Below are 17,069 nucleotides of genomic sequence, written 5' to 3' on the forward strand. Positions count from 1 at the left end.
ATTAATGCTAACGATAAAGGTTTCATTAGAATGATAGCTGTTTAAATAGGTAAGATTCCTCATTCAATATCAAAGCAATCCAACGTGACAGGTCCCCCTGCCCCCCCAATAAGTGAATTTTTTTTTTTTTTTTTTTTTTTTTTTTTTTTAATGTGGCTCTCACCCATGAAAGGCTATATGCAAACCTATTGTACATGGATGGGCGAAGAATGTTTTATTTATTTTTTACATGGCCCAGAAACCTTGATCTAGAGATCAAACATGGAATTTTTTCAGACCACTTCAGGATTCTAATAAGCAGAGGTAGTGGTTTTGGTCTTACACTGGATGATGAAATTCATCTCCCACCCAAAGAGACAAGTATTAACATCCAAGACCCACAGTGGGATCCACAGTGGGATTTGAACCTGCAGCCTGTTGGTTGGAGAGGGGATACACAAACCACTTGGTCAACAAGGCTAGCATAAATTATAATAATTTTAATAAATCTTAAACGTATAAAGTTTTTGTGTCAGTAAAAAAATGTTGATAGTTTTTTTTTTTTTTTAAATATATTACACAGGGGTGATCCAAAAGTTTCAGAGTTTGTCATTAAATTGTGTTTTCATTTTTATTGTGTATCATAAAAAATAACTGTGTGTTCCATGGATGGACCAACTTAAAGAGCTTATTACATACACAAAGTGATACCTGAAGTAAGCTTATGCATTAATTATCACTCTCGTTGATAAATTTAGGAAGCATATGGCAATGTTTATGACAAATAATTAAAAATGTTTCATTACTATTTCTCATACTTCAAAGTCAGATAGGTAGAATTAGGGTGTTCATCACAGGATTCACCTGAAACAAAAAATACTTTACTTCAAAATATAAATTTGGAAAACTAATACATCAGTCTCTGCTCTAAAAAATTATTCCAACCTCACAAAATTTTGCTCTGTGAAGCTAATGTATATTTGGCACACACATTTACCCAAGAGCCCAAAACACTCAACTCTGTCCCTAGGATTATGAGATTTGCTTATCAGTCTTTCTTACTCATGTCATGCTGCAGTTTTTCCTCTGTTAGCGATGACAATTTGGCTTTTGCAAAATGTTTTTGTTATAAAGTTATTACATACACATGAATTTCAGTTTTATTACTTCAAAGAACGTCTTACTTGCTTACTAATACTAGAAACATGTAATTCAAAAATTTTCACACGTCTGAACATATACCACGTGGACATAATTGGCATCACTGAAACAAAGAAGACAAAAACAAATGAGATCGTACTAAATAATAAGTATATGATGTTATATTCAGGCAATAAGGATCAAGGAAAGGAAGGAGTAGCAATAGCATTCAACACCAAACATGAAGACAAACCTCTTCCAACAAACAACATTGGAAGGCAGTTTCAAATAGAGTTATGTGGGAATACTTCAAAATGAGATTATGGACAGTGAAACTTATTTATGTCTACGGCCCAACAGAAGGATCTCCTAAGGAATAAGTAAAAGACTTTTTCAAGTCACTAGAGCAGGCAGCTGACATAAAGAAAATGGGAAAAGAGGTACTTGTTGGAGATCTTAACAGCAGGGTAGGAAGTGAATCACACCAGGCATATAAAAAGATTTTGAAAAAATCTGGAAAAAAGGGCAAGGCTAATAATAATGGTAAGTATCTGCTGAATTTCTCCTCACATGTTAGTCATTACTAACACCATTTCCAACATAAAGATGTGCACAAGTTCACATGTAGAGAAGACACAAGAAATAAGAAAAGCCTCATTGGCTATGTTATTGTTGTTAATGATATTTTCAATGCTGGTTCACAATCCAAGAGAGTACAGAGGATTTGAAACTGTATTTTGACCATCATTTACTTTTAAGAAGAATAAAAATGAATAGTACATTGAAATAAAAAAAAAACAGTATGAAAAAAGTTAAAAATTATTCAAGTTGAGCAGCTTTTACACGTAAACTGTAGAAACAACTATACAAAAATTATTGAAAAAAACAATGAAACAGTTTGAAAACAAGAACCAACACTTGGAGTCTCCATGGCAAACTCTGAAGAAAACAGTGAGTGATGCAGATAGATAGACAGATGGTGAAGTGTTCTTATTTTGACACCTGTGTCCAACATGGTGTTCTTATTTTCTATCCTTGTCTACAAGGATAGAAAATAAGAACGCCATGTTGGACACAGGAAGTCAAAGAAGCAGTAATGGAAAAGAAGAAAGTATACAAAAAGTTCCTAGCAAATAAGTTGGAAGATGCCCTAAAAGAATACAGAGAAAAATGTAAGAGTGCGAAGCTATGTGTGAAAATAGATATCATGGGAAGACTTTGTTAAGATTCTAGAAGGTAAATATCAAGAAGATGGAAAAATGTTCTGGAGGCTTTGAAAAAGAAAAGCTTAGATATCAAGGAATGAGTACTGTAAAAGGAATCAAACATGACAAAAGTAACATGAAAACTGAAGATAAGGATATCCTAGATGTCTGGAGTAATCACATTGAAAGATTATTAAATGAAACAAGCAGTGAACTGAACAGTAGTAAAAAAGTCTCAAGAGAAATGCAAACAGGAGTACATATCAATATTTCTGGTAGAAAAAGCCATCAAAAACTTCAAATCTGGAAAGGCAGCTGCAGTTTTTTTTTTTTTTTATGTTGAGTCCATACATGAGAGTTTGGTATATAAACCTGTAGTACATTAGTAAAATGTAAGGAGTAAATGATATTAGACCTGGAAATGCTCAAATATGGAGATATAAAAGTTTTGCAGTGCTTCAAGGCATAATTTAGAGGGCCTAGTCAGAATATCGAATTTCAGAAGAATTTCTACTAAGTGTTCCAGGTAAGATTTATGCAAGCTCATCTGTAAAGAATGAGAAAAATTGTGGAAGAGGAGAAATTGGGAGAAGTGCAAGCTGGATTCTGGACAAATAGAGGTTGTCGGGATCAGATTTTCACTTTACAACAAATAGTTGAGAAATCATGAGAGTACAACAAGGATCTGTACTTAAGATTTGTATACCTGGAAAGTGCATACAAAAAGTTTCTTTCCCAGAGGAACGGGTTTTCAAAACACTGCAATTATATGGGGAAGTGGAAAATTATGCAGGGCAATACATAGTCCACATTTAAGTTGTAATGTCAGCAATTAGAACAGAAGAAAATACAGGAAAATGGTTTTATGTAAAATCAAGTGTAAGAAAAGGATGAAAATTCTCTCTGCTCTTATTAATCATCTATATGGATCACATTAGGGGGGGGGGGCTTAAGGGTCAAAGATATATAACTGAGAGGAGACCTTCACATGGCCTTTAAAGGAATGCAGAGCACCGATCAGAGCTTCTGACCTATTGTCCAATCCTCACCTTCTCGTGGTATGCACTGTTAGGTACTAACTGGATACTGAACAAACGAGGATGGGCTGGCACTTTGGGATTTAGACCAAATTGCATTTTTATTGGCTTAAGCCAAAATAATAAAAAAAAAATGATGGTACAATATGACAGAATTTCATGCCGGATGGAGCATCGCCTGGTTAAACAAGCCCCCCCCCCGTTGTTTTTGCCATCAGCTACTGGAACAAATCCTAAAACCTACCCATCACAAGAGTTCAAGATCGGTACTATCAACATAAGAAGCCTGAATAGCAGAGAAATGGAGCTAGCTGAGGAATTGGATAAGTACCAGATCGACATAATAGGGGTGACTGAAATAAAAAAGGCAAAAACTTGTGAGATCTTTCTGAGCAATAAATATAACATAACATGTTACATTCAGGCAATGAAAATCAAGGAAAAGAAGGAGTAGCCATAGTACTCAACACTAAATATGAGGCTAAACTTCTTGAATGGCAGGCAACCTCAAGTAGAGCAATGTGGGCAAATATGACAATGGGGAACTGGACAATGAGACTTATTGTGTCCATAGTCCCACAGAAGGTTCTGCTAAGGTAGAAGTGCAGGAATTTTTTGAGGCTTTACAGAAAGCAACTGACACAATGAAGAAGGAAAAGTTGGTCCTTGTTGGGGATCTAAATAGCAAATAATAAATAAATTATTATTTATTTATTATTTGACACCTCCAGGGAGTCCAAAGACTCATCAAGGGAGAGCACCTGCTCTACAACGCTGTCTCCACCACTCAATTAATCAAATGACCACAACTACCAATGCCATCTACCATCAACCACCACTAGTTTTTCCACAGACACTCACAAACATCCATGCCCACGACGGGATACAAACCCGCAGCCTTTTGGCTGGAGAACGGACACGCTAACCACTCAGCCAGCCAGGTCGTCCAATATTTTGGGAAAATTTGGAGAAAAGAGCAAAGCTAATAATAATGGCAAATACCTGTTGGATTTCTGCTCAGGACATGGACAGGTTAACACTAACATAATGTTCCAACATAAAAATGTGCACAAATTCACATGGAGAAAAGAGGCAAGGAATAAGAAAAGTCTCATTGACTATGTTATTGTTGATAGTGATATTTTCTCCCTTTTGCAGGACACCAGAGTGTACAGAGGATTTGAAATTGGAAGTGATCACCATTTAGTCTTGAGCAGGATAAAATTGAATTTCATATTGAAAAGAAGAACATGTAAAAAAGTTTTAAAGTGAATAAAAGTCAAGCAGCTCTCAGATGTGAACAGTAGACACAAACATGATTGAAGAAAAAATGAAAAAACAGGAACCAAACCTTGGAGATTCAGTGGCAAGCCCTGAAGAAAACACTGATTGATTCAGCCAGAGAGGCATGTGGTGAGGTTGTCTGTAAGAATAGAAAAATCAGAACTCCATGGTGGACACAGGAAGTTAAAGAGGCAGTGAAGGAAAAGAGGAAAGCATATCAAAAGTTCCTGGCAAATAAGTCAGCTTGTGCTCTTAGAGAATACAGCAACAAATGTAAGAAAGCTAAACACTGTGCTAAACAAAAGTCATGTGAGGACTTTGGTAAGAACATAGAAAATAAATATCAAGAAGGTGGCAAGATATTCTGTAGGTTGATGAAGAAGCTCAGAAATGGAGGAAAGGGTGCTGTAAAATTAGAAATGATAAAGGTGACATGAAAACGGGAGAAAAAGATATCCTTGAAGTATGAAGTAATTACTTCTAAAAATTGATAAATGAAACCAGCAGTAATAGTACAATGGTAAAAATCACTCAACAGGCATACAATCAGGAATATATATCTATACTTGAAGTAGAAAAAGCGATCAAAAGCCTGAAATGTGGAAACGCAGCAGGAGTAGATGATATTCAACCAGAAATGCTAAGTATGGAGGTATAAAAGTCTTACAGTGGCTGCACTGCATAGTTTAGAAGGATTGGACAGAGGGACAAATTCCAGATGATTAGAGTAGAGCTCTCATAGTACACATATATAAAAAGGGAAATAAAACTGAATGTGAGAATTACAGAGATATTTCTCTACTGAATGTTCCTAGTAAGATTTATGCACGTTTACTTGAGAAATGGTTGAGGATTGTGGAAGCTTGGTGAAGAACAATCTGGATTCAGATAGAAGCTGTCAGGATCAGATTTTCACTTTACGACAGATAGTTGAGAAATCATGGGAATATAACAAAGATCTGTATTTAAGTTTTGTAGATCTGGAAAAGGCATATGACAAGGTGCCAAAAGAGAATCTATTACAAATGCTACAGTCATATGGTATCAATGGGACATTATATCAAGCAATACTTAGTCTGTATTTGAGTTGTAAGTTAGCATTTAGAATTAAAGAAAGTACAGGAAGGTGGTTTAATGTTGAATCTGGTGTCAGACAAGGATGTACATTATCCCCTCTCGCTTATTCATTATCTATATGGATTGCATTATGAAGGAAAGTGGTATTAAACCAGATATCAAAATTGGAGATGTTAATCTCAGCTCTGCTTTATACAGATGATGTTATACTTCTAAATAAATCGGCTACAAGTCTGCAAGATTCCCTGACAAAACTGAATAACTCTTGTAATAGATATGGTATGAAGGTCAGCATTAAAAAGACAAAGACAATGAAAATAGACAGAAACATTGAAAATATCAACTGCATTGTGAATAAAGAACCTATAGAACAAGTCAAACATTTCAGCTACTTAGGCACAATTTTTAGTGAAAATGGAAATAGATATATATGGAAATAGACAGCAGAATCAACAAAGCTGGTATGGTAGGAAGTCAACTGAATAAATTTATATGGAATAAGAAAGAAATTAGCCAAAATACTAAATTAGCTGTATACAAGATAGCATTCAAGCCAATTTTAACTTATGGATCTGAGAGCTGGGTGAGAAGTAAAATGCTTGACCAAGACTAGGGACTGCAGATATGAGATTCCTAAGAAAGATTAAGGGCATGAACAGATGGCATCAATGGCAATATCATATTAAAAATGAGGATATTAGGAAAGAACTTGACATTGTCAGCATCCAGGAATGCATTAGCAGAGCTAATCTCAGGTGATATGGTCATTTAAACAGAATGGGAGAAGAAAGATTAGCAAAACAAGTGTTCTCTGTCAGGTTGGCAGGAAAAAAGACTCAGACGATCAAGACATATGTGGATTGATACAATAAAAAGTGGCTTAGAAGATAGAAATATAAGATCTGATAATATTGGAGTCTTGACAGGTTACAGACTGATTTAGAGGAGAATTATAGATAGGATTGGTTGGTTGGTTGGTTTATAGTTTATTTGGCACAAAGACAACACAGGTCATACTGTGCCATACTAAAGGTTACAACTATACATTAGCATATACAGAAAATTGTAAACAATATGTCTGTACAAGAATCTAGTTCCACAAAGCAGCATCTACAGATAAACAGAAGTGCTGCAGAGGGCACAGCAACACACAAGGTCAGAGGTTATTACAGTAGTGTACAAAGAATTAAGAATATAAGTTAATACAAAATATGCAACACTAAGCCAAGGAATTTAGTATCTACATATATGTAAAATTATAATAGATGCTTTTACAGCAGTACAAAAATAGTCAAAAAGGGATTATTATACAATATGCATGGATGAAAATTAAATTTAGCAATGTAGTATAAACAGAATTTAGCAATACATATAAACAGAATTACTAGAAGTATACAAATAGATAAGATGTCCTACAGCACTACATGATTAGTGGAAAAATCAAGTAGTAAATAAAATGTATACACAAAATTTATGTTAAACAATGCAGTATCTACAAAATAAAATTACTGCAAAGGTTTCAGCAGTACATAAATAGATAACAATACAGGTTAACATATGTATATACAAAACAAGTCAAGGAAAGCAGTATCTACATACAGTAAGATTACAACAAACATTATTATACTAATACTCAGAGTCAGAAAGGAATTATTATACAGCTTATATGCATAAAATTTAAGTTTAGCATTATGGTATTTACATATTAACAAAATTACAGCAGGGTGACACAAATATACAAGATCAAGGCCTATGGTAACACATAATTGGTCAAATTTAACCTAATGAATAATATGTATGTATAAAAGTTAAGTTAAGCAAAACAGTATTTACATATAAACAAATTTATATGTCAAATGTGTTTGTACAAATTAATTCTTTCTAAAAAATTAAAAACATTATGCAATTTGGCTGAGTCTGCTAGCATTTCTCTGAGTGTATATTAGATAGGTGAAATTTTCATTCCTCTCGCGTGTAAATTTTTGACAATATACCAGAATATGATAAATAGTGAGATGCGTGTTGAATTTTTCACATATGGGAGGGTCATCAGCTCTCAGTAAATGAGAATGCATAAGGTGACTGTGACCTATGCAGAGCCTAGCAAGAACCACCTCCTCCCTTCTCTTTGTATGTTGACTAGAATGCCAGTGTTTAATTTCAGGTTTAATGTCATATAATTTGTTTGTTAATGCTTCTTGCCATGTTGACTCCCACTGAGCAATTAGCTTTGATCTTATAAGCATCTGTAGTCTGTATATGGAACTGTCGAATAGTATGTGGAGAAGGCATGAGTTGATTTAGCAGCTGCATCTGCAGCCTAATTTCCCTTAATTCTGATGTGGCTGAGAATCCAGCAGAACTGAACATCAAAATTAAGGATTTTCATTTTGTGAAACAGGTGAAGCACCTCATAAAGTACTGGATGTGGATTATACATAGGAGAGGAAACAGCCTGTAAAGAGCTCAATGAGTCTGTACAAATTATACACTTTTAGTAGCAGTTTTCTTTTATATGCACAAGTGCAAGCTGAATGGCATGTAACTCTGCTGTATAATTATTGCAGGGATCTGCATAATTACTGCAATTTTACTGGTGGGATTTGATTTGAGATAATGATGTCAGGAAATACAGCAGCACAGCCAACAGATGTATTAGGTCTTGAACCATCGGTATAGATGGGTAAGAAATCAGCGTGTGCTGATCTGTGTGCATTAAACAATTGCAGGTAGATGGATGATGGAGTATAAGATTTCTGTAGCTGACAAAGTGAGAGGGTGCAGAATGGTGAGCAAACCTGCCATCGAGGAATGCTGTTATGTTTAGTGTAGCTAATGTTGTCAACATTTATACCAACAGCTTGCACAGTTTCTTTAACACGCATACCAAAAGGATGTATAGCAGTTTTTGATGTGTGTGATATTGAACTTCCCAATGCACACAGAAGATACTATTCCATGTAGGGTGATCTGGGAGAGATTTTATTTTTAGGGTGTAATTAAGAGATAACTGTTTCCATCAAAGTGATAGAGCTGGTTCATTTGCTTCAACATTGAGACTTCAAGTGGGTGATGTACGAAAGGCATCGGTAGCTAACCTTATATCCTGATGATGGATGGAATCCAACCATCGTAGGTTACTCTGTCTTGCAGAACCATAGACTTGGGACCCATAATCCAGTTATCAAGCTCGATCAGCACCCCACTCACTAGAGGACAGAGTGCGAAGGAAGTTCAAAGCTCTTTTGCACTTTTCTCTTAGTTGACGAATGTGTGCTAGAAATGTGAGTTTACTGTCAAAGATGAGTCCCAAGAACTTGGTTTCTGTAGCTACTGGAATAACAGTATGTCCCATTCTCAGTTCAGGATCTGGGTGATGATTGCGTTTTCGATAGAAGTGTACACAGACACTTTTTTCTGTTGAAAACCTAAATCCATTATTAAGAGTCCACAGAGAGCCATGATCAATTGCTTGCTGAAGTTGTCTTTCAATTACCCTCATGTTATGTGAGTGACAGTAAATTGTGAGGTCATCAACATATAGAGCATTGTTTACAGTGGGAGGAAGCTGTTTCCTCCCACTCTAAACAATTTTAATAGCAAAAAGGATCACACTTAAGACAGAGCTTTGGGGAACACCTTGTTCTTGATGATATGGTTGAGATAGCATACTTCTCACTCTGACTTGGAAAGTTTGCCTGGACAGAAAGTTTATAATAAATATAGGGAGGTGTGCTTTGAGATCTAGGTTATAGAGGTCTTTTAATATGTCATATCTCCAGGCTGTGTCATAAGCTTTTTCCATGTCAAAAAATAACTGAGAAAAGATGTTCTCGCCTCGGAAATGCATCTCTTATACAAGTTTCTAAACAAACCAAATGGTCTAAAGTTGATGGATGTCTATGGAAACCACATTGTGTACTGGAGAGAAGTCTGTTGCTTTCTAAATACCAGAAAAGTCTCACATTAACCATTTTTCTCTAGTATATTACAAAAACAGCTGGTCAGAGCAATGGATCGATAATTATTTGCTTGTGTTGGATCTTTTCCTGGTTTTGGGATAGCAATGACAATTGACTTATGCCAAGAATTTGGAAACACTTCCTCTGCAAGTATTCTATTGTATAATAAGAGAAGAAGATCCATAGAGGATGATGGTAGATGTTTTATCATTTCATAATGGATGTCATCAGGCCCTACTGCACTAGGGTGAAATTGCAGGAGAGCCTTGTTTTAATTCTTCCTGAACAACTGGCTGATTATATGGCTGAAGAATGTTGGTAGAGAAATAAAGTCTTTGTTCATCTTGTTGCTCTTTCAATATTAAAAATCAGAAGAATATGTTGCTGAGATTCTAGCAAAAGTTTCTCCCAAAGTATCTGCAATAGCTTTGGGATCAGCAATAACACTTCCATTATGGCCAAAAGTAGACAAACAATGTGTTCTATATCTGTCTTTCATTTTCCAGATTTTATCCCATAAAATTTTCGGGCTGGTCATTTGATTAATTGATGTAGTAAATTGGATTCATGATTGTTTTTGACTGTGACATCTTCCATAATGTGCTTTGGCTCGAGCATGCTTGAAAGCTATTGTTTGATGTGGTGGGGTAGCTACGAAATATGCCTCAAGCTCTGTGTTGATCTTTTTTGGCTGTCTCACATTCTGAGTTCCACCAAGGCTTTGGATAGACTGGAAACCGAGATGATGTTTTTGGGATGGAGCTGTTGCTGCCTGGACAATGCATTCTGTTATATATTTTACCACTTCACTGATAGGTGTTTGACTAATGGCATCAGCATTAAATTTTGCAAGATGAGAGAAAGTGTTCCAGTCAGTCTGGTCCATTTTCCATATAGGTATCCTGTGAGTGAACATGGTTCTTGTGAAGACATCGTGCAGAGAACAGGAAAGTGATCACTTCCAGTTAGGAGGGCCATAATCACAAATGACATTATGCGCAGGCTATGCAGACGGTGTGGTGTGGAATTTGTGAACGTGTGGAATGAGTTTGATGGGCGAAAGGATTTATACAAGATGGATGGTCTGCATTTGAATGGATTTGGTGTGCGGAGACTGGAAAAAGTGTTGCTGAATGAAGTGAAAATGGATGTGCAGAACCAGGGAAACTAGAACTACCAAGGAGGGGGGGGGGGATATGCAGACATCAGTGAGGCAGTTGAGTGTAAGAATGTATATAATGTACCTGAGCCAGTACTAAGGACAAAAAATGGAAATGGGATATTTAGAATAATGCATCAAGATAGGGGTTGGGACAAATGGATCATTGCATTTCATGTATACTAATGCCAGGAGTATTAGGAACAAGAAGGAAGAATTTTTGGCCTTGGTTGGCTCTTCCTGGCCACAGGTTATTGGCATTAGTGAAACATGGCTGACGGAAGATGATATAGTTAGTGGGATAAAATGTGTAGGATATAGTGTGTTTAGGAGGAACAGAGAGAATAAAATGAGGGGGGGGGTATTATTGATGATAGCTGATGAACTGCAGCCAAGGAGAATTGAAGTTGTATTGCAGGATAATGAAAAGAGCTCATTTGAGGCTATTTGGTGTGAGATTGAGACTGGCAGAATAAAATAGTTAGTTGCTGCTATAGACCAGGTGATGGAATAGATGGTGGAGATAGTATGCATAAACAAATTGATGAAATGAGTGGAAGGAGGGTAATTATTATGGGGGATTTCAACTATGGTAACATTGATTAAAAGGAGGAGAGGACACATGTGAGGAAGGAAATGGATTTTATTCAATTATTAAGGGATAACTATCTGAGACAGCATGTAATTGAAAATACTAGGGGTGTGAGAGTGCTTGACCTGGTAACAGCATCTCAGAATTTGACTGTAATGAATATGACCACCTATTGGTGAGGGTGATCATAAGGTCTTGACCTAGGAGGTGGCTAAAGGTGTGGAATTTTCGATTAAGACAGAGTATATGTGGAATTACTATGCTGGCAAGTATGACAAGCTTAGGAGATTGCTTGGATCAGTGCCATGGCATGTACAACTGCAAGGGTTGGATGTCGATAGAACATGGGAAGTGGTCAAGGAGCATTTACAGGAGGTTATGGCTGATTGTATACGTAGGGTCCAAATAGTAAAACAAGTAGGGGTTAAATGGATGAATAACACCATTAAGCTTGAGCTGCAAAAAAAGAAACAACTGTGGAGGGAATTTAAAGAAAGGGGTGACTTGCAGGCACACGAACGGTATAAAGTGCAGACCAGAAGGGTAACGAGTGTGGTAAAAAAAAGCAAAAGCGGATTATGAAAGGAAACTAGCTATGCAAGCTAAAGAGAATCCCAAACAGTTGTTTCAATATGCTGCAAGCAAGAAAAAAACTTTACACGGCAAAATGATTTTAAGGAATGATGATGGTAAGGAGGACACTGAATCAGTCGATATAGTGGAGTTACTGAACGAGCACTTTGCAAAAGTATATCATCCAGGTGGTGACATTGAAAAAATGAAGGAACCATTAGTTTATATGGGAATTGTGATGAATGAAGTGGAGGTGAATAGTCTATTACAGAACCTTAATGTGAATACATCTGTGGGATTGGATGGTATACCGGCACGGGTCTTGCGTGAAGCGCCTAAGGAATTATCAGTGCCCTTGACCATGTTGTTCTGAGTCTCGGGTCTGGTTTTGTCCCGAAGGTGTGGAAAGAGGGGAAAATAGTTTCACTACATAAAGGAGGATCCAAGACTACGGTTGCAAATTACCGACCGATCAGCATATCAAGAGTCGTTGTCAAGGTATTGGAGAAAGTAGTCAAGGGAAAAATGCAGGAATGGATTGATGAAAATGAGATATTGTATGGGGGACAGCATGGCTTTGTGAAGGGTAGATCATGCCTCAGTAACTTCCTCAAGCTTTATAACAAGGTGATGGCTGAACTGGATAAGGGTAATGAGTTTACAGTGATACTGCTGGACCTGGCAAAGGCGTTTGACAGGATACCACATGAAATTCTAATCTGTAAACTACAACATATGGGAATGGATGTAGGGTTGGTGAAAAGGATAGGTGGTGGTGGTTGATGGAGAGATATCAAAGAGTAGAGTCCAAAAGACGGCCTGTGACTAGTGGTGTGCCACAGCGATCTGTTCTTGGACCACTGCTGTTTAATCTGTTCATTAACGATATAGGGAAGGATCTAAGAGGAACAGTTCATTTGTTTGCTGATGATGCAAAGTTGGGTAGGGCAGTAGTGAATGCAGAAGATATCAAAATCTTGCAGGATGATTTGGATAAAATGGAGTTCTGGGCTAAGGAGAATGGATGTCAATTTAATTTGACAAAATGTAAGGTTATGCATTTTGGGATGAAAAGATTAGCAGCAGTATACTACATTGGTGGAACTGTACTCCAGGAGATTGATGAGGCCAGGAACTTGGGAGTGTTGGTGGATAGGGAGACTAAGTTTAAGGGGCACATTGCAAATGTAGCTAAATCAGCTCATCAACTCACTTGGTTGTTGAAAAATACCTTGACGAGCACAGACAAGCAAGTTACTGTACCTCTGTACCGAGCCTTGATAAGACCTCATCTTGACTACTGTGTCCAGATTTGGTCACCTAGGTTCCTTCTTGATGGGGAGGAGGTGGAGAGGATCCAGAGGTGAGTGACTAAGATGATAACAGGTCTATGGAATGAACAATATGAGAACAGGTTGAAGATTTGTGGGTTGCAGAAATTGGTTGATAGGCAGAAAAGGAGAGATATGTTTGAGACATTCAAATTGCTAAAAGGTTTCTATAGGATTAATTCAGAGGATATTTTTGAGATCAGGACTGGTGGTGGGAGAACTAGAGGACACCTATGGAAGCTGGGCAAGAGTGTGGTTAGCAGGGGTGTTAGAGCTGGGTTCTTTACTTTTAGAGTGGTAAATGAGTGGAATAAGCTGTCAGAGTCTGTTGTGGGTGCTATGACGGTGAGTGAGTTCAAGGCAAGGTATGATAGATACTGTGAGAATGTAATCGCATAGTTGCGTGGACGTGATGTTTAGGGCCTCCCTCGATGAGTTTAAGGATTCCCTGGAGTCGCCCGTAATAATAATAATAATAATATATGTTCTCTTCAATGTCCCACATGAGCAGTAGAAGGGGAGCAGATTGTAAGATCAATTGCAGAATATGAACGGGTAGGCATATGGAAGAAAGTATTGAGTTTATTATTTAAAAGGGAGAGGTTATTATTATCAAGAATTCTTTCAATGATTCAACTTTGTCTATTAGTGTTGGCACTACCCCATAGAGTATTGTGACCATTAAAGTCACCCATCAAAAGTATGGGTTCAGGCAGTTGCGAGATAAGGTTATCAAGATCAATTTCATTTAACTCAGCATTTGGTGGTAAATAAATTGAACATACTGTAATAAGAAATCCCATGGAGAAGAGAATCGCTACTGTTTCCAGAGAAGTATTAAGTTAGACCTGATGGAAAGGAATATGACTGCCCACTGGCATAGCTACTCCTCCATGAGCAGGACCACCTCCAGTTCTGTCCTTACACACAACAGTGAAATTCCTAAAGGTACAGTCTTCATTGGGTCTTAAGTACATTTCCTGTAGATAGAAACAGAAAGGTCTGTGTTTCTGAAACAACATCTTGATATCATCAATATTCTGGCAAATCCCACGACAATTCCATTGTAAAAATTTTCCTGTCTTGATTTTATTGACTTGTCTGATTTTCAGGAGGTTGAGGGCTTACCTTTGTCAGATTTATATTTATCCATTGTTTTACGGAAGTATGGACGGCCAGTGTCCATCTCTTACTCTGGTAGAATGTTCAAAACATCAAATGTGTTAGAGTCAGTTGGTAGGTTTAGTTTGCATTCACTGGGTACAGAGGTATCCATTTTTTCTGTGTGAGTGTCTGGTGGTTTATCTTTGAGTGATATCTCTGCCATAATTTTTTGACAGGTGAGTTTTCATCGAATGGGGCCATTTTTGAAGTTGTCGCTAATCCATTTTTTCTGTGAGTGTCTGGCGGTTTATCTTTGAGTGATATCTCTGCCATAATTTTTTGACAGGTGAGTTTTCATCGAATGGGGCCATTTTTGAAGTTGTCTCTGGAGTAAGGTTCATAGGTCTTGTGATTAATGCGCTCAACAGAGAAGCACGACAATCCCATGACAATTCCATTGTAAAAATTTTCCTATTGTCTTGATTTTCGGGAGGTTGAGGGCTTACCTTTGTCAGGTTTATATTTATCCATTGTTTTAGGGAAGTATGGACGGCCAGTGTCCATCTCTTACTCTGGTAGAATGTTCAAAACATCAAATGTGTTAGGGTCAGTTGGTAGGTTTAGTTTGCTTTCACTGGGTACAGAGGTATCCATTTTTTCTGTGCGAGTGTCTGGTGGTTTATCTTTGAGTGATATCTCTGCCATAATTTTTTTGACAGGTGAGTTTTCATCGAATGGGGCAATTTTTGAAGTTGTCTCTGGAGTAAAGCCATAGGTCTTGTGATTAACGCACTCAACAGAGAAGCACTTGCAATCATAAAGTTCAGGTATGGTGAAATTATCAGATGATGGAACAGTCATACATGTTTGAGTAGCTTTTGGCACTTTTTTAATTGTTACTTTTTCAGCATAAGAGGATCGCAGAACAGGTGAAATGTGACCAGCTTTCTTTTTGCATCCTGATATGTTATGTTTTGTATCTCTTTTTCATCTTTCCATTTCTGACATGCATGAGAGTAAGCTGGATGATCTCCCTGACAGTTGACAGATTTAGCTTTTTTTCACAGCAAGATTTGTTATGTTCTTTACTACCACATCGGGCACAGGTAGTAGAACCAGGACAGGCAGTTTGGGCATGTCCATAACTTTGATATTTAAAGCATCTCAGCGGGTTAGGGATGTACATTCTAAAGGACAGCTGAGATACCCTGCTTTTACAGATGTCAGAGGCATAGGTGTATCAAAAGTAAGGATGATGTTCTTGGTTGAGACCAGGCGACCATCCCTATGTATCAGGATGTGCCTCACATCCGTCATTCCTTGATCTTTAAGCTCTGAACATATCTCCTCATCAGGAACATTAAGGAGATCCCATTCTGATATCACTCCTCTACTGGAATTGAGGGTTCTGTGAGGTGTTACTGTAATTTGTATTCCACCCATTGTCATTGCTCTCAGAAGTTTCTTGGAATGTTGTTTACACAATACCTCCATGAGGATATCCCCAGAACGCAATTTCTTGACAGTTCTGGGAGGTCCTGCCAGTCCTTCAAAACCATTTTGGATAAAGAAGGGTGACATTTTCCCAATTGCTTTTTCACCTGTTGCATGAATGATTAAAAAGGTTGGTACATTTATGTTAGTATTCGATATCTTTTGTTTCTTGCTTCTGTTTCCATATACTGTATCTATGGTATAGTACTTGGCTGGGACTTGGGTAGGGACCCTGAAACATTTGTAGATGAAGGATTCATATTTAAGGAGATTTTAGTTCGGCACCAGAGCACCCCACCCACAACGGAGCCAAACATGGAAGCCCACTACCTGGCAAGCAAAGACTCTGCTCAGGAGCGGAACGTCAAGGCAACCCTGCACATTATACCAGCACTGTAGCAGGTCTAGGATACCGACCCTGGACCATGAGGTGAGAGACTTACTGCAACACCGTTGAACCTTGCAGACAAGCCCACTAGCTGATTTATCCTGTCTGGGCCATCCAGAACTGTCCTTCTTGCCAAATCAGGAGCCAAAGTAGTGCAAGACTACCAGGATCCCCCTTTCCAGATGTCCATGGGTAGCACCGCACGGCAAACATGGCATTGGATCCCAGCAATGGTGGTCTGAAAAAAGGATAGTGAAAAAGACTCAGGAGAAGTAGAGCAAAGAATACGGGAAGAAGAGCAAAGAAAAAGAGGAGGAATGAAAATGGCCAGTAAAATCACTGGGAGGTCCCCTCCACCACAAACAGGTGCCCCACATGGAGGAGTGTAGATAAGAGGTTGGTAATGATGTAATTTTTCATGTAGTACTATCATATCCTGTACACCCCTTGAAGGTATATATCAGGAATCTGATGATGATGGATCACATTATGAAAGAAAGTGCATTAAAAATGATATTAGATTTGGAGATAAAGGCTTAGCTCTTTGCTTTATGCAGATGATACCCCTAAACACATCCATTGCAAGTATCCAGGATTCTCTAAGTAAATTGAATAACAAATGTAACAAATTTGGCATGAAAATCAGTAATAAAAAAGACCAAAACTATAAAAATAGGCAGGAGCATAGAAAACTTCAGCTGCATTCTAAACAGACATCCTATAGAACAAGTAAAATATTTCAGC

General features: G+C 37.6%; 1 protein-coding gene across 1 annotated transcript in view; it reads right to left on the minus strand.

The window, feature by feature from the left end:
• The window catches only part of lgs (BCL9 domain-containing protein legless), a 684,040-nt gene that overhangs the window by 189,598 nt on the left and 477,373 nt on the right, over nt 1-17,069 (minus strand). The gene's annotated exons all lie outside the window — the stretch shown is intronic.

Source organism: Typopeltis vanoorti, chromosome 20 (genome assembly GCF_054136105.1).
Source record: "Typopeltis vanoorti isolate ZY-2024b chromosome 20, IOZ_Tvanoo_1.0, whole genome shotgun sequence".
Lineage (NCBI taxonomy): Eukaryota > Metazoa > Arthropoda > Arachnida > Uropygi > Thelyphonidae > Typopeltis > Typopeltis vanoorti.